Genomic DNA, 23,046 nt, shown 5'->3' with positions numbered 1-23,046 from the left:
GTTTGCAACAGGCATAAGAAACAAAGGTGCCAGATCATATTTCCAAAGTATAGGTGCTGCCACACCTAAAGGACTGACTCCTAACAGATGAGGAACAAATGTTATATGGGAAGCTTCACAGATCTGAACAGTTGGATAGCATGCATGTAGCAAGGCAATCTTTCAAGTAAACTGGTCCCAAGCTGTTAAAGGGTTTATATACCGGTACTTATAGTACATAATTTAGCCCAGTAACAAACTGGAAGCAAGTGAAGATCTTTCAGCAGAAGTGTAATAGCTGCAGTTTCTGGACCAACTACAAGGGAAGCCCCACATAGAGTGTATTATAGCAATCTAGTCTTGATGTTGCCAATGCTTGGACTACTATAGCCAAGCTATCCTGGTCCAAGAATGGTCCCAGCTGTCCTACCAGCCAAAGCCTGAGGCCCGACTCACAAGCACAAAAAGTACAGCTCATGGTTAGCGAGCTGGGTTAGGATGACATGGTGAGCCAAGCAGCAGGGAGGAAATGAGACTGGAGTGATGCAAAGTGGCAATAAGGTCCTGTCCTGGAGACTGTCTGTTTGCCTGGTGCTGGTTTCTGAGTCATGTGAATGAGGCCATTATGATCTTGGCGCATGTTGAGCTTTTATGTCTGCTCATTAAAGGTCGTGCACTTGCAGGAATATTATTCGGCAACTTTGTGAATTAGCTTACGAAACAGTCACAGCCCAGATTTTACGTGCAAAAACCCATCCTACTCATTTGCCCAACTCCTTCTGTATGTCTCTGTGAAAATAAAATCTATGGCAGAATAGAACAAACAATAGCATTAAACCACCAGCAGAGAATGACATCAGTCTAGCAGGCAATGCAATAAATATTTAACAAGGAAAAGCCTGGGAATTTTTATTTTAAAGTTTTCACCTGGATAAAAAAGAACACAATGTATAGGCCAAACAAGCTTCACTGGATAGGACATTCTGTAATTGGGGTGTCAACACTGAAAATGCCCTCTATTTTAGTAGTCAACTGCTGAAGGGTACCCAGAAAAGGACTTCAGAAGATTTTCTTAGGGTCCAGATAGGCATATGTGGTAAGAAGTGATCCTTCAGGTAACCTGGTCCCAAACCATTTACAGCTTTAAAATTTTATACCATCCCTTTAAATTGACTGGCAACCAATGTAGATGGCAGAATAGGATTGTTATTGGCCAGTCCCTTGAGATTTCCCTTAGCACAGAGTAGCTCTTGAACATTACGGATGTAAAACCAACCAATTAGTAACTTAAGAACCAACCTTGCTCAACAGACTTTTGTTAAAATGAATAAGACTTTCTGACACGACACAAGGAAATAAATGGTGAGAGTGGCATGGAAAGAAGACCCATGGAAGACCACGGGTGCACAGAGAGTTAACATTATTGTTCACTTTGCGGAAAAGCAAAGAGCAGATTATACATAGCAAGAGGGGGTAAAGGCATACACAAAGGCACCCATAGCAACAACTTCTAAAGGTAACTTATAGCTACATGGCTACTCCAGTCCTAATGTTCCCCCCTTGATCTTAGTATCATAGAACGCAACTCAATAAACTAGTGAGAGGAAGGGCCCCCTGCGGTGACAAAGAGACCCCCACTGCTAGGACCATATAATGGCAACTTATTGTTTATGGTACAATGTGGAAGAGAACATGTGCAAAAGGTGCGCAGAAAGGTCGACTGAAGAAGTTATCCCATCACCCTCTTCCTTCATTTACTGTGTAACGTAGGCCATTAAATATGGTGTTGAGGAAGAGCAAAAAGAGAGAGAGAGAGAGTTAAACATGGCAGGGGGAAAAATGGTTCATGCCAAACTATGTGTGATTCCTTTTTCTCTTGAAAGTTCAGCTTCCAAAGAGATGCATTGAACCTTTGTGATAGGAACAGTAACAGTTCTCTCCATCTGGTAAAGCATCACACACAGCAAATCAAAATTGTACCATTTCCTATATCGTTTTGTACATGAAGGGAACTTCTTCTTCTTCTTCTTCTTCTTCTTCTTCTTCTTCTTCTTCTTCTTCTTCTTCTTCTTCTTCTTCTTGACAGTGGAATCATGTTTTTTTAAAAAAATCTGGGTCCACTTATCAGCTCTTCTGGGTTCAGTTATCTGCCATTGTGCAAAAAGAATTAAACTTTTCACACCTCAGCTGTCTGTTGTCATTTGAACATCTTGATCCCGTTCATGCAACTGATTAAAGATAAGTAAATGGTGGTAACTCTGCAAAGCAAACACGGGACATGTATGTCTAAAAAAGAAAAAGAAAAAAGAAAAAAGTTTGCTCCAGAACTAAGAATGAAGATAGCCTCTTAGGATATGGTTGGAAGGGCAATTGCAAGTGCTTGAGCCTAACTGTAGCTACCTCCTTAACAGGGACAGAAGCAACACAATGGGACTTGTTTCTGACTAATCATGCATAGAGTTGCGCTGCTTACAGTTTTACTTTCTTTAAAATGTTGTCCATAAACTCAGGTGCCTTCTGGCAGAGAGATCTTAGAAGGTACATTTTTGTATTAGAAAGTTAGCCTTTCAGCACCACCTGCCACACCTTGCCCCCCGAGCTAGAAAATGAAAGAGATCATTTCCACCAAGAAAATCTACCTTGGGGCTTCCAAACAAAGTTCTCACTCCAACCATAAATACGTAAACAACGTAGGGATACATGCAAACTACCCTGTGGCTTTACGGTAACAAGAATGGCACTCTGAGGAGCGCGACTCAGAATAAATGGACCACAAGCACTCTGCTGGGTAATAAACAGATTTCGCCGAGGCTCTGGAAGGATTCCATAATTTCAAATATAAAAGAAGTCTCCGCCATCGCTGCTGCATAAATTGCCGGCCTTTAAAAGCCTTATTTTTAGATGATGAGGATAAAATGGAAGATTTTGATGAGATAAGGTCTTCCCTTCCTTCCACACAAATTAATTGTACAATTTAATAAACTAACAGGTGGTTCCACTTCAGACACAGCAGATGTTAGGCTGAATGAATGGAGTCCCCTCTTGTGATCATCCCGTCCCTATGCTATTCCTTCCTTTATATCAATCCCTTTCTCCCCCCACCCTCTCCTTTTCTTTCTATTTGATTTATGAGCAGCTACAGTATGAGATGTTTTGTCTGAATTATATGAATATTGATGACAGGGTAGTGTTGATTTTAGCTGAACTAATAACTTTTATGCTCTTCCTGGAAATGTTTCCTCTTTACAATGAAGTATGGCTCCCTACTGTGGTATCAGATTTTTCACCTCTTTAGACTATGGTACAGAACCCTCTCTTATATGAATTTGTTCTCCCAAAAGGCACCTTCAATGGCTACAAGAGCTGGTGGGGCACAAAAAAAAATTGGTTGGCTCAATGCTGCTACTTTCTGCCTGGTTACTTGTTTTACTTAGTTAATAAAGTAAACTAAGTCAGTTTAATAAACCGACCTTCTGCCACTCCTCGGTGGAGCTCAGGACAATGTCTGTGGAGTGCACAGGTAGTCTATGATACAGGGGTTCCTGCTGCTGCAACAGAGAAGATACACACAAACATGGGAGGAACACAGAAATGCAAAGTTTATTTCTGGACATAGTGGGTGATTGAGCCGAGAGTTTTAGTAGGTTTTCGAAAGAGAAATAAACAGCACACGCACTTCCATGCCACTACTGTTTTGGAGTGGGATTCAGTTCACGTACCAGCAAGTTCAGGTTGGATAATTAAAGTGGGTTTTAGTGCAAACTTGCCCCTGCCCCCAACTCAGACTGTTTGCAATAAGGAAAGTGACATGAAAATGGGCCAAAATAGAATGTAACATGGCCATCACAGACCTGGATGGAAACCCAAAGGCCACTTTGTCCCACCTCCTGCTGATACAGTAGACACACTGCTGGAGCATACTTGAGAATTTGCCCATCCGGCCTCTACTTAACCTCCCATGGAGGAGAGACCACCATCAGCAATAGAGATGGATTTGGAGGCAGAATATCATTAAAAAGCTGGAGAAACAGCCTGCTAAGCCACTGAAGGTGAAATAAAGGTTGCCATTCCAGGCGAGCTGTCTATTGAGTATTCAGCCTGATTACTTGACACAAAGTTTGCGGGAAGGTTAGACAATGTGGCTATATATCGAGCATTCATTCTGATTTGTTAGTGGGCAGGTTGTAAAGCATCGTGCCTGTTATGCCACCTAATAATAATAATAATAATAATAATAATAATAATAATAATAATAATTGATTATTTCTACCCCGCCAATCTGGCTGGGTTTCCCCAGCCATTCTTGAGCTCCTGGGAGTAACGGTAGAATATAAATATAATAATAATAACAACATGAATAGTTTTCTTCAACCTTGGGTCCACAGGTATTGTTAGATTACAGCTCCCATCATTCATAGACAGCTTTGCCAATGACAGTGCCGGCTCACCCATGAGGTGGATTGAGACAGCTGCCTCAGGTGGCGGAATCCCATGGGGCACTACCCCTGCAGTCGCTCTGCCTGGTGCTATCTCTGCTGCTGCTGGAGAAGCGAGGAGAATTGGTGGGGCGGCAGCAGGGAGCTGCAACTTCCCGGCTTGCCTCAGGCAGTGAAATGGGATGGGCCGCCCCTGGCCTGGCCAGTGGTCAGGGATGCTGGAAATTGTAGTTCAACGGGATATGGGGACCCAAGGTTGAAGAATACTGTTCTGGATGATGGTCTCATTTTTATTCTCTCAGAAGCTCCAGGCAGCAAAGCCTGAAACCAGGATGGAGCAGCAGTCTGCTGGGGCAGAGTTGGCTCTAGCATGTTTCTTTCCTGGATGTTTCTAGCATGTTTCTTTCCAAAGAGGCTTGAATGAAAAGAAGCTGCTAAATTTTAACAGCCTATTAATGCAAAACGACCATTTATGTCCCAGCTGCACCCTTGAAAAACTGTCCCTTAAAGTTTGAAAGCTGTACAAAGTCCTTATACCTGTGCTGTCTGTTTCCTGAAACAAATGCTTTTAAAATGCTGCCATTTTTATTTTATTTTTTAAAAAACCATTTCTAAACCTTTCCTAGCTGTATGTTGTGCTGTACAGCAAGGAAAGGCAATAAACACTGCTAGCGGTGTTAGAACATAATTACTAATTTCCTAGTGGAAATTTGTGAGCAAGGACCAAGTATTTATTATGTCTCCTGAACAGATTTAAGAACTTGGAAATACTCAAGCACTAAATTCAGGAAGGGGAACAGAACAGGACATAATTCACTTTTTTTTTTAAAAAAGGGAGAACTTGGCAGCCAGAGTTTTATTCACATTTTTTAAAATACTAGTCATTTTATTACAGAAATAAAATACCATGTTTATTCAAGGTCATGTAGAACAACAGCCTGTTGTTCATAAGCTATGCATTTCTCCTAATGAAAAATATGGAAAACATTATTTAGTCACATTGAATGTTAAGATTCAAGAGCAGGAGAAGAGCCCTGCTGGATCAAATCACAGATCCATGTTTGACTCAGGACTCCAGTACCACAAAGGACCATCGCTTCCCCATATGAACCTACCTGAGCCTGATGATCAAAACCAGAGGCCCTTCTTCGTGTGCCTCTTTTGAGGGAGCTGCAGAAGGTGGCAATGAGAGAACAGACCATTTTAGTCATGCCTCCCCAACTGTGGAAAATGCGCCTGGTGCAAACATTGCCAGCCTTCTGTTTACTAGGAACAGGTGAATCTGCCAATTTCAGATTCTCTCACTTTCTCACTTTTTCCAGACTTCAGTTCTGCAGATTTTCACATTCCTTTGCGGTATTTTTTGTTTTGTTTTAAGCCCTCGTGAAATTTCAACAGCTTTTTAGTGGCGATTGCTCCCTATCTACATGTTTTAAGATGCAATATTGCCTGATATACAGCTTTGCAAAGCATATTTCCCCTGTTATTTATATTTCCCTTAATATAACGCCTTTTTGTATGTTATTTTCACTTATACACTATTTTATTTATTTATTTCACAAAAATTATACACCATTCGGTTGTAACAAAACCTCAAAGCAGTTTGCACGCATCTTTATGCACCTCTGTGGCACACTTTACCTTAGCATATGCATTTTGGTGTATACCTTACTTGGACGGCAAAATTCAGAGACGTGAGCATTGCGAAGGACAGCTGCATTTCAGAAAGTGTGGATTAGATAGATTTATGTTTAAATGCACACTGAATCTAATTTTCCCCCATCCCTACTCTGGATCCCAGGTCTCTGGATCTTAATTTAGATCTATGGCATGTTTTTATGTTCATCAGTTAGAGGGGTGGGATTTGTCCTTTTAATTCTTCCTGATGAGCTTTAGCATTTCTCTGGTTTGTTTCCTGTTTATCCTACAGTATTTTGGAATTTGAATGGTTGATAAGTTGGGTTTCTAAATATGCTGCAAGTCACTCTGAGATGTTTTGTAAAAAAAGCGAAGACCAAGTATAATAAAAATCTAGTCCGTCATCCTGTTTCCCACCCAGCCAACTAGATGTTTCTGTTATTCCCCAGAAACTGGTGTTCAGAGGCCTGTCTCTCATCCTGGAGACAGTATTTAGCCATCATTACTAGTAGATAACTTTATCCTCTTTGAGTTTATCCAATTCCCCTTTGAAAATTACCCCTTTGCAATCCCTCTTCACATGTTATTGCACAAAGGAGCAATATGGATACCAAGTGGTCGAGCGTTTAGGCCTGCCTCTGTGGTCTTGTGGCTTTCCCTAGCCTGTTATATGTTAGGAAAAATCCTGAAGCAGGAAGCTTTTTCTGTTTGTGGAGGTTTCCATCTTACCCCTGCAGGATTAGAGTTCCAAATCCCATGGGAAGCCTAGATGGATAGCACTTCAAATCGTGTGTAATAGTGGGAGAAGGACCTTAGATATTAGGATGGGGTTGCTGCAAGTTTGCCCCTGGTTTTTTTTTGCACATAATATGCTGGGAGTATTAGATTTTGAATTTCTGCATGTGCAACCACATGGGCAGGCAAACAAAAAGGAATATTCACATTGGCCTACAACATCTCAGAGAGCCATTTGGTGCTTGCTCCTTGATAATAGGATTACCACTGGGGTTTAAAGCATGGGCACTTGTCCAAGTCCAATTTGTTCCAATAGGTTTTGTGCCAGAGACTTTCCTTTAAAAAATTGTACTAAGTATATAGTTGATAATTCATCTATCCTTAGATTTAGGAGGCAATTTAAGGTATTCCTATTTGACCTAGTTAATGACAAACTGACACTGGTATTGTTAAATTTAGATATAAAGTGTGATGATCTGATGCTTAACAAATTAAGGCAATGCCTTGAGTTAAATATTTTTAGAAAGGCTAGTGGAAATGGATTTAGACAACAAATCCAATCTACGTCCCTTACAAAGCCAGATTCATAAAGTTTATTTCCTGTAACTAGGTAATAATCATATTATTAGGGCTGTAATCCTATACCCACTTTTGTAAACTTTATCGAGGTCAATGGGGGTTTCTTCTGAATAGGCATGTATAGGATTGTCCACACAAAGCTCACTCTTTTTTCGAAGACTTATAAACCACTTTTCAGAACAATCTTCTTACAAAGTGGTTTACAACCCCTAAAAAAGATCAGTGCTATTTTCCTAGAAAAAGAGGTGCCGGAGCTCACCATAATCACTTCCATTGTTCTTTAATCACGGCAGCTGACCACAAATGCTTCCATTGCTCTCTAATAATGGCAATGGCACCCACCTGAGAAGTGTCAGAACTGAGTTCTGGAGAGTTCCTTCTGATAAAAAGCCCTGCAGATAACAATCAATAAAACACAACAAGCTATGAATCAGATTACAGTAATATAAACAGGGAATGCAGGGCCCTTCCAGAGCAAGGCATTATGGGTGGAGTTTCTGTAGAGTTTTGCATGAATCTACTATAAGAATATTTAGCTGACGCACCCTGCCTTTTCAGACTGGACTTGTCTTTCCATTCACCTGGACACCTTCCTCCTTACAATTCCTTTGAAGTTCCCTAGTGGAGAGGAGATAAACACTTCAAGCACACGTATTTATTAGTGCCCAGTGGATTGCAGACACACAAATGGTTTGTATAGCTGCATTAGCATGCTGTCTAATTCAGACCAGTTCGTGCAACGTTTGTGAAGGCTGTAATTAGAAGAGCATTGCAAAGTGCTGGCTAGAAAACAAAATAATCCTGGAATATATTGTCCTTGCCAAGGAAGAAAAGGCGGGAGGGTTATCTCAAGTGCTTTCTAAGACTGGGATATCATTTATTTTCCTTATTATTTCACATTCTAATGGGAGAGAGCCTGCTAACAGTTGAATATTATTGTTTGCAAATTAATGCTGTAAGGCTCTTTTTCAAAAAAAGTCAAAGCTGCGCTACTTTGATTTCTTCTGAGGAAACTTTTTCCTAATGGTTTGCTGCAGTGGTTAATCTTTTTCTTGGCCAATACCAAGTTTAAATCCAGTCCAAATGCCACTTCTCAGTCACAGCTGTAAAGGATTAAAAATGATTATACAGGCATTTGTCATCTTGCCTGATACATAAGTTCATGTCAACGTTATCTTCGGAACTGACATCCAGTTTCATCTTTGAGGTGAGAGAATAAACTGTTGACTAAATGGATTAGCTATAATGCAATTAGTGCCCTATTCACAAATGATTCTTTGAGTGCAAGGACTAAAACACAGGGGTAAGATGTGCATAGAAAAGGGGAAGAAAATGGAGGGAGTGGGGGTGGATGTACTATTCAGTATTTTGCATCCATTCTCTGCGGCACATAGGGAAACAGACTCAGCAAAGAAAGCTTTAATTTGGTAAGGTCGCAATAATGCCATGCAGTGCAAAAATAATTTCATCCAGCAGCTTCAAAGACTTCCGTTCAATACACAAGGGGCACAATCCACTAAGCACCTTTGGGGAAGGGGCTGTAGCTCAGCGGTAGAGACCCTGCCCTGCATGCAGAAAGTCCCAGGTTTGATCCCAAGCATCTCCTGGTTAGGGCTGGGAGAAAACGCTGACTGAAAAAACCGGAGACCAGATGCCAAACACTGTAGACATGGCCTGATTTGGCATAAGGCACCTTGCTTTGTTTACGGCAGCTCTTCAACCCCTGTTTGTTGCAAGGTGTTTCTAAGGAGCTTGCGTCCAAGTCACCTGAAAAATGCATGCAGGCTGCCCAACCTTATATGGCCATAGCAGAGGCTGGCAAATATATTTGGTAAAATTATGGTCTTGTTAGGCGGTATACTTCTTGGGGTGCTGGGTGGGTGGACAATATGCCTACTGGACCATAAAGAAGGCTGATTGCCGAAGAATTGATGCTTTTGAATTATGGTGCTGGAGGAGACTCTTGAGAGTCCCATGGACTGCAAGAAAATCAAACCTATCCATTCTTAAGGAAATCAGCCCTGAGTGCTCACCGGAAGGACAGACCCTGAAGCTGAGGCTCCAATTCTCCAATACCGCGTCACACTGTTGGCTCATGTCAAGTTTGTGGTCAACCAAGACTCCTAGATCCTTTTCACATGTACTGCTCTCAAGCCAGGTGTCACCCATCTTGTATTTGTGCCTCTCATTTTTTTTGCCCAAGTGCAATACTTTACATTTCTCCCTGTTAAAATTCATCTTGTTTGTTTTGGCCCAGTTCTCTAATCTGTCAAGGTCGTTTTGAAGTGTGATCCTGTCCTCTGGGGTGTTAGCCATCCCTCCCAGTGTTCCCAGTGTTCCAGATGGTTGGACAGTGTTCTTGAAACTACTAACATGAGTTTGGCCAAACTGCGGGAGGCAGTGGAAGACAGGAGCACCTGGCGTGCTCTGGTCCATGGGGTCACGAAGAGTCGGACACGACAAAACGACTAAATAACAACAAATCTTAACTGTGCATGAACATCCTGCTGCTAATACCACCACTGCCACCACACTGCTGCTATTGCTTCTAAATCAACCTGATGCGGCAAGAGGAAAATGGTGGAAAGTCCTGAGTTCAAATCTACCTCAGCTCACAATGGACTCACTGTCTAGTCAAGCCACTGCCTCTCAGCCAAAGTCTACAGTCTCTGTGATTTGATGTAATCAATACTGGCCTGCTCTATAACTCCTAACCCTCCACAGCAGACTTGGGGATAGTGGAGTGGGTGCAAAGCCCCATTATGCAAGTGTAAGTCATTTCACTTGTGCAGTTACTTAGCTGAATCCTGCCCAATGCTTAGTTCTGGCATTTGTGGTTTGCATCTGTTCCTTATGAGTAGATGTTGTTTTATTAATGAGCAAATAATTTGGAGTAGCCTGCAAAAAGAGCAATCTTTCTCTTTCTTCTTCTTCATGAAATTAAAGCAAAGCTTTAATGTCACAACAGTCCCAATATTAGGTGAATTCTTCCTTGTTCATTGGATTTCTGCTGAGTTGGGAACTGGGAAACATGTTTTCTAAAGTGCAAAAAGATGATTTGTAAAATGAAGCAAACCTAAGAAGGAAAAGGAAAAAGACTGTACTGACGGGGATATTATTTTGCAAAGACAATGTAAACTCAGATTCATGAATGTCATCGCTGTGGTAAAAACTGGCACTCACAAAAGCCTTGTCCTTGGCAGGTTTGTAATAGAAAGGGAATACAGTACTTGCTGTCTGACTGAGCTACAGTATCTATTTAACCACCTCTCTGGTCTTGGCTCCCTGGAGAATCCAAGGGGAGAAATCTCCAAGAATTATTTTCCAAGTACTTAATTGTTCCAGCTTTACTAAGTCTTTCTTATCTCCTGACTGCTTCAGTTATCCTGGAAGCAGGGAGGGGGAGAAGGAAAGTACTGTGAGAACTGAAAGAGGCAGACATAGGGTTCATAGTTAATTTTTAAGGTGAGACTAAACAGTTCCCTGCCTTTCCTTTCCTTTCCACCTTGCCAGATAACCACAAAACTGAACAGCTTAGGTGCTATTGCTTCTTCTTTTGTATAAGCAGATGGAAAAATGAGGACTAGAACGGAATACCGTTTTCAGATTTGGGCAGTGCAGCCTAAAGCACACCATTTTGCATTTATATTAACTGAGGGGGTCAAATGGGGGTGGGGGAAAGAAAAAAACAACTAAAAAAAACCTGAGGTGGTCAAAGCTTTCTATATTTCCATATCCCATACGGTTTTACTTTCAGCACCTGGTGCTACACCTCATCTCCTTTCAAGAGAGAATGTGTTGGAAATAATGGATGCAATGCTAAACTATGGGGGTTAAATATGGCATTTAACTACAGTGGTATCTCGGGTTACATACGCTTCAGGTTACAGATGCTTCAGGTTACAGACTCCGCTAACCCAGAAATAGTACCGGGTTAAGAACTTTGCTTCAGGATGAGAACAGAAATTGTGCTCCAGCAGCGCGGCGGCAGTAGAAGACCCCATTAGCTAAAGTGGTGCTTCAGGTTAAGAATAGTTTCAGGTTAAGAACGGACCTCCGGAACGAATTAAGTACTTAACCCAAGGTACTACTGTATGGCTGAGTAGTTTCTGCAGCAAACTACTATTTTCAAGGCACATTTGATCGGTTACTACAAATGACCTGATGACATCATTGCAATGCCACAGTGAGATTTGCCATCACTTTAAATTTGATATCTGAAAGCGGAGAGATAAACATGTCCTTTCTTTGAATCCAATGGGAGCAAAATCATTCCCATATGGAATCATTTGGAGGGAGGGGGAGATGAGGCCTTTGCTTGGTGGGAGATCTGTGATTATATGACAGTGATCCATGTCAATGAGGACCAAATGGGTGGTTTATCCTTAGGAAATGCTGTTTGTGTTTCTGATACGTATTTACTATAAGTAAATATTAAGTAATTCAATTCAGCTGACACGCTTATTAAGAACCGAAACCTTCTCGTTTTTCTCATGTTCCCCTATTAGCTTCCACAAGATGCATCAACATGGCGAGGCAGAATCAATCGTTCTGAAGATGTACGTAGAGACAAGCCAACTCCATCTAGGTTTGCTATCAAGGATGCATTTTAGCAGAGGACCACCGCAGCATCCTTTCCCAACCTGGTGCCCCCTCCAGATGTTTCAGACTACAAATCCTTTCTCACAAGCATTTTAACTGGACTCCCCCCCCCCCCATCACAGTGGCCACCAGGCAAAGGCAGCACAGTACACACCCATTTCCCTGAGCCAGCCAAACTTCATGAAACAACACTTTGCAGTGAATAGCACTTTCAGGGATAAAAGCAGGCAGGAGGGAGTGACTTATAGAAGACAACCAGTGCTGGCCTGAACCCGGATCCTGAAGCAAATCAGTAAATTCTTTGAGCATGGATGACCCAACTTCCATGACAAGAAAAACTGAATCCTGCAGGCTGCATTAACAATGCAAATTGAATAGATTTGTATAATTTGGATAATGTATTCTGCTTACTGTTTTGCATAAATTATTCTGCTAGGGAAAAGGTTCAGGAATTTTGCAGGGTATCAAAATTTTGTTCTCTGACCACTGACCACTGGCCTTGCCCACACACTGGCTGCCAAGCACATCTTCACAACCGTCATAGCTGGGAAGCTTTGAAAGCTCCGATTTTTAGGAAGTGGAATTATACAGTAAATAATAAATACCACATTTCCTGGTGTTCACCCAGTCCTGCACTAGAGTCTTAATTAGGGTTTACGTGTGTTGTTGTAAATTCAATTAACCAGCCATCCTAAATGTTTACTGAGATTAATGGCCTTGAACTTCCTGTTTCACAAATAGTCGGATAATGAATCCCACCAACAGCTGTGTTCTCAATGCCCTCTTTTAGTTTCCTCCTATCACCTCACCATTTTCATCTGCGCAGAGGAATTTCTGCATTTTCATGTGAGCTCTCTTCCTTGGCAGTCCCTTCCTGCTTCTGCTTAAGTCAAGGTAAAATGCAAGTCCTTCAGAAATGTACTCACTTCAGTAGTGTGCAGCCTTGGCTAATTTGACAGAGCTTCTGCATAAAACTTTGACTACTGTGGGACGGGCTTGCAAAGCACCCGGGGAGCAACTTCCCACACTTTACCAACAAAGAGGAACATCACCAAAAAACAAGGATGAAAACAGGAGCAGATTTGCATAACATGTGCATTCCCTCATTTATTTATATAGGTGCATTTTTTAAAATGTTATAATTAAATAGAAAAGCAATGCATCTCACCATAGTGAGGAAGACCTCACTATGCCTGCTCAATCTGCAGTTCAAATTCTAACTGTTGATAGGCGATTTCAAGTCCCCTGCTGCTCTCCCTTGTCATGGTCCTTAATCTTAATGCTGGATGTGGACTAGACAGCTGTCGAACAGAGGATGCCTTCAAATAGGTGTCTGTTCTCTGACACTGGTCAATGAACACCAATGATTGCTGAATTATAAAGCAGAAAGGCTCAAGGAAGTCAATATAGAACCCATTACGGTGGTCAAGATTGACAAATTTACAGTGCGATCCAAACCCAAGTTCCACCAGGATGAAAGAGTTCAGATTTGGCAGATTTTGGTCTTTCCCAGCTGAGCTGGGCCTCAGTCCAAGCTATGGCATGGCTGAGCTGGAGATATGCTGGCATACGTCCCTCACCCTGGTTCAGCCAGTGGAACTTACAGTATCTTAAATTCCCCCAAAGGGGTGTTGTGGGAGCATGGCGTGGCAAGACAGGGCAAGAAGAAATTTACAGCTATTCCAAATCTCTGTCAACTTGGTCATGTGACCTAGCAACCAGGTCCTTTTGAAAGAAGTTTGGGTAGGGGTAACTTAAACGGTAAAGGTATCCCTGACCATTGGGTCCAGTCGTGACTGACTGTGGGGTTGCGGTGCTCATCTCACTTTATTGGCCGAGGGAGCTGGCGTACAGCTTCCAGGTCATGTGGCCAGCATGACTAAGCCACTTCTGGCGAACCAGGGCAATGCACGGAAACACCGTTTACCTTCCCGCCAGAGTGGAACCTATTTATCTACTTGCACTTTGACGTGCTTTCGAACTGCTAGGTTGGCAGGAGCAGGGACCGAGCAACGGGAGCTCACCCCATCACGGGGATTCGAACCGCCGACCTTCTGATCGGCAAGTCCTAGGCTCTGTGGTTTAACCCACAGCGCCACCCGCGCCCCAAGGGGTAACTTATGGTGGTGTAAATTGCTCCAGCTTTCTATAGTTAGGACTGCTCTGTAAGCTTTTGTTTGTTTGTTTAAGGCATTCATAAGCCACTCAATTATTCACATTTCTAAGCAAGTGAATGAAGGCTCCTCTCTGCACATCTACCTCCATTCACGAATCCGGAACATACAAAAATGGTTCAGAGGCAAGGAGAGTGCTCACATATGCAGAGATTTCGGAACTAAATTAATAATGAAAGGCTTCCCAGGGGAGAGAGACCAAAATTTTGTGGAAGAATAATTTTGAGTTAGCTGTAGTTTGAAGCACTAGTAAAGGTAAAGGTAAAGGTACCCCTGCCCGTACGGGCCAGTCGTGACCGACTCTGGGGTTGCGTGCTCATCTCGCTTAAGAGGCCGGGAGCCAGCACTGTCCGAAGACACTTCTGGGTCATGTGGCCAGCGTGACGAAGCTGCTCTGGCGAGCCAGCACCAGCGCAGCGCACGGAAATGCCGTTTACCTTCCCGCTATAAAGCCTATTTATCTACTTCCACTTTGACGTGCTATCGAACTGGGCAGGAGCTGGGTCCGAACGACGGGAGCTCACCCCGCCGCGGGGATTTGAACGGCCAACCATACGATCGGCAAGTCCTAGGCACTGAGGTTTTACCCACAGCGCCACCCGCGTCCCTAGTTTGAAGCACTACTTCACATCAAATAGGACAGCTGGGGTGTGAGTGTGTGAAACAGAGAAGACCAGATTCAGTGTATGGAACTGCAGAGCTAGATGGCTGAAACTCACTGAGCTGAGAGGAATTTGAGGACACAGTAGCTTTTAAAGCTGCTCTTTTCTTTGAAACATAGAAGGTCGTATGCATCCCATCATTACACAACTGTAGGCATTAACAGGAGCAACAGCGGAACGCAGAGAAGCTTTAAAAGAGCTTTTGAGGAAATTACCCCGACACAACCTGTGGTGAACTTCATTTATGCTTTTAAATACAGGCCAGCATTTTCTCTGCTTTATCTTCCTAATATTTACTACGGCGTGTCCCCTATCTGCTTCTTCCAGCTTTGAAACAGAAGTAACGACCTTTCCCCCTGCCCTGGATCAACCAATGTCTCCATTTGACAGAACAGTAGGGGGCAAAGATTGTAGACTGCTGTAGTTCAGGCCTTTTGAAAGACCTGATCCCCGAACATAGGCTGCTATTTTATTTTTACTTTTTAAAAATGAAATGCAGAAGTGGTGAAACAAGGTTTCAGCTACTGTGGTACAAAAAGGAAAGAGGGGGGGAGAAGCGTTTCAGTTGATTTCAATAAGACCTGTTTTGCTTGCATGCTTGGAAACTGTTAAATGAGAAATTACTCTACTGGGTGTTGATAGTAGAGAAAAGGAGCAAGAGGCAAAAAAAAAAAGTTCGTTCTTTCTTTCTTTCTTTCTTTCTTTCTTTCTTTCTTTCTTTCTTTCTTTCTCCCTCCCTCCCTCCCTCCCTCCCTCCCCCCCCCTCTCTCCTGGTTGGATGCAATTAGATTTCTTTCTCTCCTTTTCCAACCTAACCCTACACAATATTTCAATTGACAGTCACCATCGCTATAATTTTGCCATACTGTTTTCTCCACCTGCTAAAAACCTTTTTCTTTGGGCGACCCTACCCAGGCACATGTCATTTTATTATGAACATTTGTGTTGTTGTTGTTTTTAAAAAATGTTTGTTTATATCTATATTTGATAATTTGATTACGATAGCCCCTTCAGAGGGATTTAGGGAGGGCTCAACTGAAAGAGAAAAATGTCGGCCGGCTGTCTTGGAACCAAACTGGCAACTTTATAAGATTGGTACATATTAAACAGCAATCCACAAGGGTGCTTATACAACCTGAAGCCATGATAACAAGTGTTCTAGACATGGAGAACGGAATAGAGGATGAATCTTGGAGTAATCTGTGAGGCAGGTTTTCCTATAAAACCATCTCTGCCAGCATCATGGATACCATGCTGAAGACAATGCAGAAATTCTGCTTACTTCCAGTTAAACTTTCAAATATACTTTACTTATGTGCTGGTGAGGTTGTGGGGAGAGAGGCATCTATAGGCACATGTGGTGGTCATGCCCAAAGGTGGCAAATTTTTGGGAACAAGTTTTTTAATGAGCTAAGTAAAATTATTTATCATGAAGTTTCCAGAGCTTGTGTTACCAAATATGTATTTAAATGTGATCAGGACTTGGTGGATGTCTCTTAGTGGCAGCACATATGGTTATAGCCACATTTTGGGAGGACTTAAAAGGTGTGAATTTGATCGCTTGGTACTATAGAGTGTTATGTATTGTCTTTATGAGAAAATTGGCTCACAAATTAAGACTGCCAAGAGGAATAAAGCACAAATATACATTTGCAGGAGAATGGTGGAGCTTTATTTTGTTTAGGAATTCCACAGAAAACCAAAGACCAGTTCCAAAGGTTTGTGCTAACTTGCAGAACACTTAATAAGAACATGTTTTACAGATGTATACCGTTATATGTTGTGGTGTATGTATGGGAACAGACGTTTTCATAACGTATTTTGGGGGGTCTCCATGGAAATTATTTTTTTTCTGGGGGTACGCAGGGATATGCATACCCCTAAACATTTTGTGAATCTTTGTACTTTGTCCATTTACTGTATTTATTTCCTCCGATTTCAACTATAAAATTGTGATTTTCTTGAGTAAAAAATGAGAGTACCCCTAACCAATTATTTTTTAGAAAAAAGCACTGTGTGTGTGTGTGTGTGTGTGTATACACACACACACTGGTCCTTCATGGCTATCACTCATGCCAAAGACCCTCTTATCTGTGACTTTCAGGGTATTTTCAAGTCCTATATTTCTGTTGTAAGATTATAGCCTGCTTTATCCCTTTCACTTTTAGAAATGCAAGGCAAATAAATATTCCTTCACTTTCAGACATCTGCTAGAGTCTCAGTATGCCTCTACAACACAATACTTAAAAATGTTTTTCATCCTGTCTGTTGATATGCTCTCACTAACACTTCTTCAGCTAGATGATTATTTTGAAATTATTTCTGAAAAAAGGATTAAATATTAAATTAAGTTTGGGGTCAATGCACCATGCAACACACTTACTTTCTAGCCACTCTGACCAGTATTTGGCTGCTGGACAAAACATCAACAGAGGGATGAAACCTCAGTGATGTATTGTTAACATAAAGCCAGCCAGCTGGACTAGCTACAGCAAACTTTTAATTTACTAGTTATACAATTCCACAGCTGTATTTTCATGGAAAGAATTGCTGTCTAGTTGAACGAGTGTGAAGGAGAGGCTGTTAACAGGTTGGCTTGAGGACTCAGGAGGCCCCCAAATATTTTTTTTATAAATGGATGTGATATGGGAGGGGATGGCAATTCATTTAGAGAAGAGAAAGTAATCTTGGGATTTGAAACCACAATATTCAGAATATGAGGGGAGGGAGATACAGGATTTGTGGTAAAAGTGCCAGACCAAAAAGCAAGCTAACTCTCAGCGAAGTTCAAGTGCCATGTTTTGAGGTGAGGCTAGCGTTTTTAATCTTTTGGATGCATTTGAATGAAAGTATTCTATGTCTTGAGTGAGAGATATTCTGACCAAAAGGAAGTGACTGGAGGAGAAAGAGGAGGTGGAGGTGGGAAACAGAGACACCATCTGCACTATGTATTTAAAGCAGTATCATACAGTGGTTTCATAGTTTGTTAAGGGTGCTGAGGAGATCAGTATTCTCCTCACAAGCCTACATTTCCCAGAGTTCTCTGGGAAAAGGGATTGACTGTTAAACCACTCTGGGAACTGTAGCTCTGTGAGGGGAATAGGCCTCTCCTAACAACTCTCAGTTGGAAAAGATGGAGGGCACAAGGAGAAGGGGACGACAGAGGACGAGATGGTTGGACAGTGTTCTCGAAGCTACCAGCATGAGTTTGACCAAACTGTGGGAGGCAGTGGAAGACAGGAGTGCCTGGCGTGCTCTGGTCCATGGGGTCACAAAGAGTTGGACACGACTAAACAACTAAAGAACAACTCTCAGCACCCTGAACAAATCAAATCACTCTTCCCAGCATCCTTTGGGGAAGCCATGACTGTTTAAAATAACGATGCCGCAAAAGACCTACGCTGCAAACAGTAAAGGGATGAGAAGCTGTCTGGAGATGGTGACTGAAAAGTATCTGACCATAAGAATCCAAAGCCTTTAATAGGACTAAGTCAAATGTTGCAAAGTAACATATGCGTTTTTTATTCCTCTGGAGCACTTTTTCAGTCTGGGCACCCATCAAAACAAGCAAAAATCTGGGCACAAAGGAAACACCTGAAAAAAAGAGTTTTGGAGAATCCAAACACTCCTAGGAATGAAAGAGAGTCCCTGCCCCCCGCAGTCTGCATTTCTAAGCTAACTGAGCTAAATCACACCTCCTCAACTAATACAACTATTGGAGCTTAATTACCCTCCATATTTTGCACCTCTCCACACACTTATCAGTTCAACCCCCCTCCAAAAAGAAAGAAAAAAGAAAGAACTCACTGTACCAAAATATGTTGAAATTCATCTTTTAAGATTACACATTGCACTCGGTTTGTACATACCACTAAACCAAACCATTGCTTTATGTGAATGAGCCAATGTGCGGGTTCTTGGAGTGGTTGTGTCAGTCCTCCTTCAGTCCTGCTGCTGTTGACTGGGCTAACCTATGGTCTGGCTCAGCTTTACATCCAAACCCAAGTTTGAAGGTTGTCTCCTCCTCCTCCTACCATGACCGATAAACCAAGAATGAAACTTGGTCACAGTTTGGTGTGTGTGTGGAGAGTAACAAACCATGAGCCAGGTGCAAACTAGATCACAGAAAGGCATACCTTAAGATAAAATATGGATTTTTGTGCAGAATTTTTTTGGGGAGGGGATTACAGATTATTGGGATGAAATGAATTTATGAATGCATACATAATTGACACAGACCAGAAATAGACTGATCCATTACTCCAGAAAATTTGGTCATTATTATATGACATTTTGCTTGGTCCTAATAAAGCTATTTTCTTACTGTGCTTAAATGACTAGCTATAAATTTTGATCATAGGAGGACTCTATAGAAGCTTAAATATACAGAATTTATGGATGCAATCCTACAAATTATTCAGGTTTTTTTTCCTATCACAACCAACTACTCAGAGTCTTTTATGCAAAATTCAGCTCCTGCTCTAATGGAACAACTACTGCTTCTAATTAATATTTATTTAGCACTAACTCGTGAAACCTAAGTAATTTGGACAGGATGTAGTTGAAGAGAGGGGGCAGGATTTGATAAAGGAGAAGCAGGAATGAAGAGAGGGAGGTTGTGGTATCTTACATTGTGAAAAATAAATGAGCTTGGCTTTCTTGGAAGTCATGGTAGAAGAAATAGGTTTTAAAAAGAGAAAGGTTGGAAACAAGAATGGGTTTTAAAAAGAGAAAGGTTGGAAACAATTTTGGGTTTTCTCAGTTTCTCCTCTTTTCCAGCCTTAAGGCCATGCTTCCATGTTTCCATTAAAAAAACCCTTCATGATAATTTCTCAGCATTTTAGAAAGAATATTTTGGTTTTGCTTCGTGTCATTTCCTCAAAACGATAAAACTGCAGATGACCACCAATTGATAGAAAATACAAACCTAAAATGCTTTATTTCCAAAAGGATAGAACGGAAACAGTGTGTGTGCGCACGCAAAAGAAAGGCAAACGGAATGAACAGTGTGTTTCTCGTTTCCGACAAGAGTGAGAAGGCTCCTGAGGGAATAAGACAGGGCAAACCATAAAGTTTAGAAAACAAACAGTAGCAGAGCATGGGTAAATCAAATGTATTGCAATGAAATAACTGGTAAAATAAACATGGATTTAAAGGAAACTAAAGCACACTGAAAATGATACTCAGTAGCCCTTGTAAACAAAAATTCGACAGTTATTTTGGTATAAGTGAGGATCCTACTCCTGAGGAGGTAAAAGGCATTGTGTGCCAGTAGAAGCACATTGGTTCCTGCAGTAGCGCATTGATGTGCAGGCAGGCTTTCTCTTCCCTTATCCCTCAGGCCCTCACAACCATGTTCCCTGCTGTCACATCCTATCTTATGTAGGTGAAAATGCCAGGTTATGGTGAGGTCTCACCTGCTCTAGATAGGACACTTTTTGGCCACATATTGTTGTTTATAAACCTAAGAGATGAGCTAGGAGCTAATGGACTAACATGGCTGAGTGTTACCAACGCATACCCTTTGAGAATTATGGAGGGAGGATATTTCTGCACATGCTCTGTGGAGAGCTAAAGTGTGGAGCGACCACCATTTTGGGCAGGGAGTCTATAGTGAGAAAGAAAGATGACTTGATCCTCACTGCATTTAGGAGCTGGTGGTAAGGCAAGAGGGATGCCTGGCTACCTCCTTTCTGTAACACCAAGAACTCCTACCACAAAGGTACCCAACATGGTGCCCTCCAGATGCTTTTGGACTACAACTCCCATCATTCCTGACCATTCACCAAGTTAGATGGGGCAGATGGAAGCTGTAGTCTAGCAGTATGTGGAGGGCAACTTGTTGGCTGCCCCTGCCCTCGGAGAAGGTCGGTATTGAGATTTCCGTTCCCAGTTTGAAAAGAGTTGTGGAGTTCCTCAAAGTTATAAGTTTCTTGTCTGGCTATGTAATTTTAATTTATTTTTTTAAAGGGCCTGGAAGTTTCCATTTCCTTTTTGGAGCTGTTGGCAGCCATTTTGAGAAGACAGCTTTGGAACTGCTGCCACAGAGAACTTTTGGAACCGAGAGCGAGCCCAGCAAAAGAGATTCTGTGGCAACAGTCTGAGACAGAAAACTTTATGAAGACTATAATCTAATATTTTATTTATTCATGATGACATTTCTGTAGAATCCATATATACACGTATGATCAAGGCAGGATATTGCTTGATATATGAGCGTTACGTTTTGTTTGCCATTGCACCAGTCCTTTGCTGTAGGTTCCTCAAGAGACCTCGAGTAAAGAAACTTGACTGAAAATACATAAAGGCAGAGTAAAATTTTGCAAAAGGTTACATCGGCGTACTAATACTTGGTCCTATACAGGGCAGCATCTTTTTGCTAGTTCTACTGTGGCTTTTCCATTATACTGTAAACATTGAAACCAGACCATTGTGTTAATTTGTGTCAGTTCCCTCCATGCATGCATCCATATTAATTTGGCTCCACTGACAAACGTCTGTGCTGCATTAAAGTTTAAATGCTATATACTGAAGCAAAACTGTCCCATTTGTGCATAATACTAATTGCTATAACAATTATGGCTTTGAGTTGGTTTTATCTTTGTTGAGCTTATGGATTGCTTATTTGCAAGCTTGTATTCCCTAAAGATCAGCCTAGAGAAGGAAAGCTTTTATCGGAAGATATTTTCAGTAATGCCAACAATTACAACTGAAAGAACTTTTTTTAAAAAAAGTAAAGATTTATTTCCTAAGTTTCTCCTGCTCTTGGGTGGAGAGAGGAAGAATATATATATATATATATATATATATATATATATATATATATATATATATATATATATATATGCTTTCGTAGATTTTCACGGGTACAGGAATATATATAACACATCATGTAATGAAAATATTCAACACATTTGAAACACTTCACTATTTATATAAGCCAATAGGAAATAATACATTTGGTGTCATTCAGAAAACTCAAATTTCACAGTAAAGATGGATGTTGGTCTGCAGAAGCTCAGTGCCTCTACTTGTATGACTGCATCTCCCTTAGCCAAGCTATGAAATGATTGTGATAATATTTATCTTCCCTGCAAGAGTGTTGTGTGGATTAAATTTAAGTGAGGTCAAAAATCCCACTTCAAAACATTGGAGGAAAGGAGTTTCTAAATACCAAATGTTGTAGTAAATTAATTCAATTTCCCTACACCTGCTTCTCTGTCTGGACAAGTGGTTTTTAAAAAAGAGAGAATTAAAATCCAGATGTGCAAAGAGGAGCAATGTATTAAAACTGAAATAATAAGGATTGGTATGATGCTTTTGGAACGCATCCTGCACAAGTGTTATTTAAAAAGAAACGGGCTGCAGTGTAGCCTTGCACCATTCCCATTCACTTTAATGGAGCTATTGTGCTCCATATATCATATATTTTCTCTCTCCCCTGTTGCAGTGACAGGGGGAGAAGGTGTTTGAGATGTAGGGCATACGTTGTTTCTGGCTATACATCACGCATTCACGGCCTGCTTCCTGGCTTCCCACAGGCATGGTTTGGCCGCTGTGAGAACAGGATGCCGGACTAGACGGGCCTTTGGTCTGATCCACCAGGGCTTTTCTTATGTACTTCATGAAATTACCTTATGCAAATCCTTTCTTGCCCTTGGGCAGATATGGATACACTGAGGCAAAAAGAGTCACAAATGTCATAGCTGGCACAGAGGCAGGATTCATGTCCTTACTGTGGGATTCCCATAGACCTGTGGTTGGCCACTGTGTGGACTAGATAGGCCTCTTTGTGATTTTCTTATGTTTTGAAGAAGTAAATGCTGGAAAGGGGGGAAAAAACCTCTTCCCCTTTCTTATTGTATGTCCTACTGCATTCCTACCTCATATAGATTTGTTATGGTTTGGAAAGGACATTAAATTTTCCAGTGGCTTCAGGAGTTAGATTATGTTGTCTTATCACTGCCGTCTACTTTGTTTAACTCCTTTTTTAAACTCCTTTGTTTAACTCCTTTTTCGTCATCTCTAAGATGCTACTGGACTATATATGTGTGTGTGTGTGTGTATTCCTTTTTAATGATGACGGTGTCCTATACGGACATTGAGAAATCTCACGGGCCCAAATTTTTAATTTCATCTTTCACTGTTTGTTGAATGTAAGCCTATGTTTCATATGAAGCTGCATGACATTGGGCCAAACAATTTGTGCATGTGGTTGAATATCGTTTCCCTTGACATGTT

The 23,046-nt window shown here is 41.4% G+C and overlaps 1 long non-coding RNA gene across 1 annotated transcript; it reads left to right on the top strand.

The window, feature by feature from the left end:
- Window positions 1-17,655: 17,655 nt before the first annotated feature.
- On the top strand, window positions 17,656-21,274 carry LOC310707627. Its single transcript, XR_014526625.1, has 3 exons — window positions 17,656-17,724; window positions 19,756-19,907; window positions 20,776-21,274. It is a non-coding gene; the product is annotated as an uncharacterized lncRNA (long non-coding RNA).
- Window positions 21,275-23,046: the final 1,772 nt, after the last annotated feature.

This window comes from Podarcis liolepis (assembly GCF_965112155.1).
Source record: "Podarcis liolepis genome assembly, chromosome: 5".
In the NCBI taxonomy this organism is placed as follows: Eukaryota; Metazoa; Chordata; class Lepidosauria; order Squamata; family Lacertidae; genus Podarcis; species Podarcis liolepis.
The sequence above is the reverse complement of the archived record's forward strand: the minus strand, read 5'-3'. Positions and strand labels throughout refer to the sequence as shown.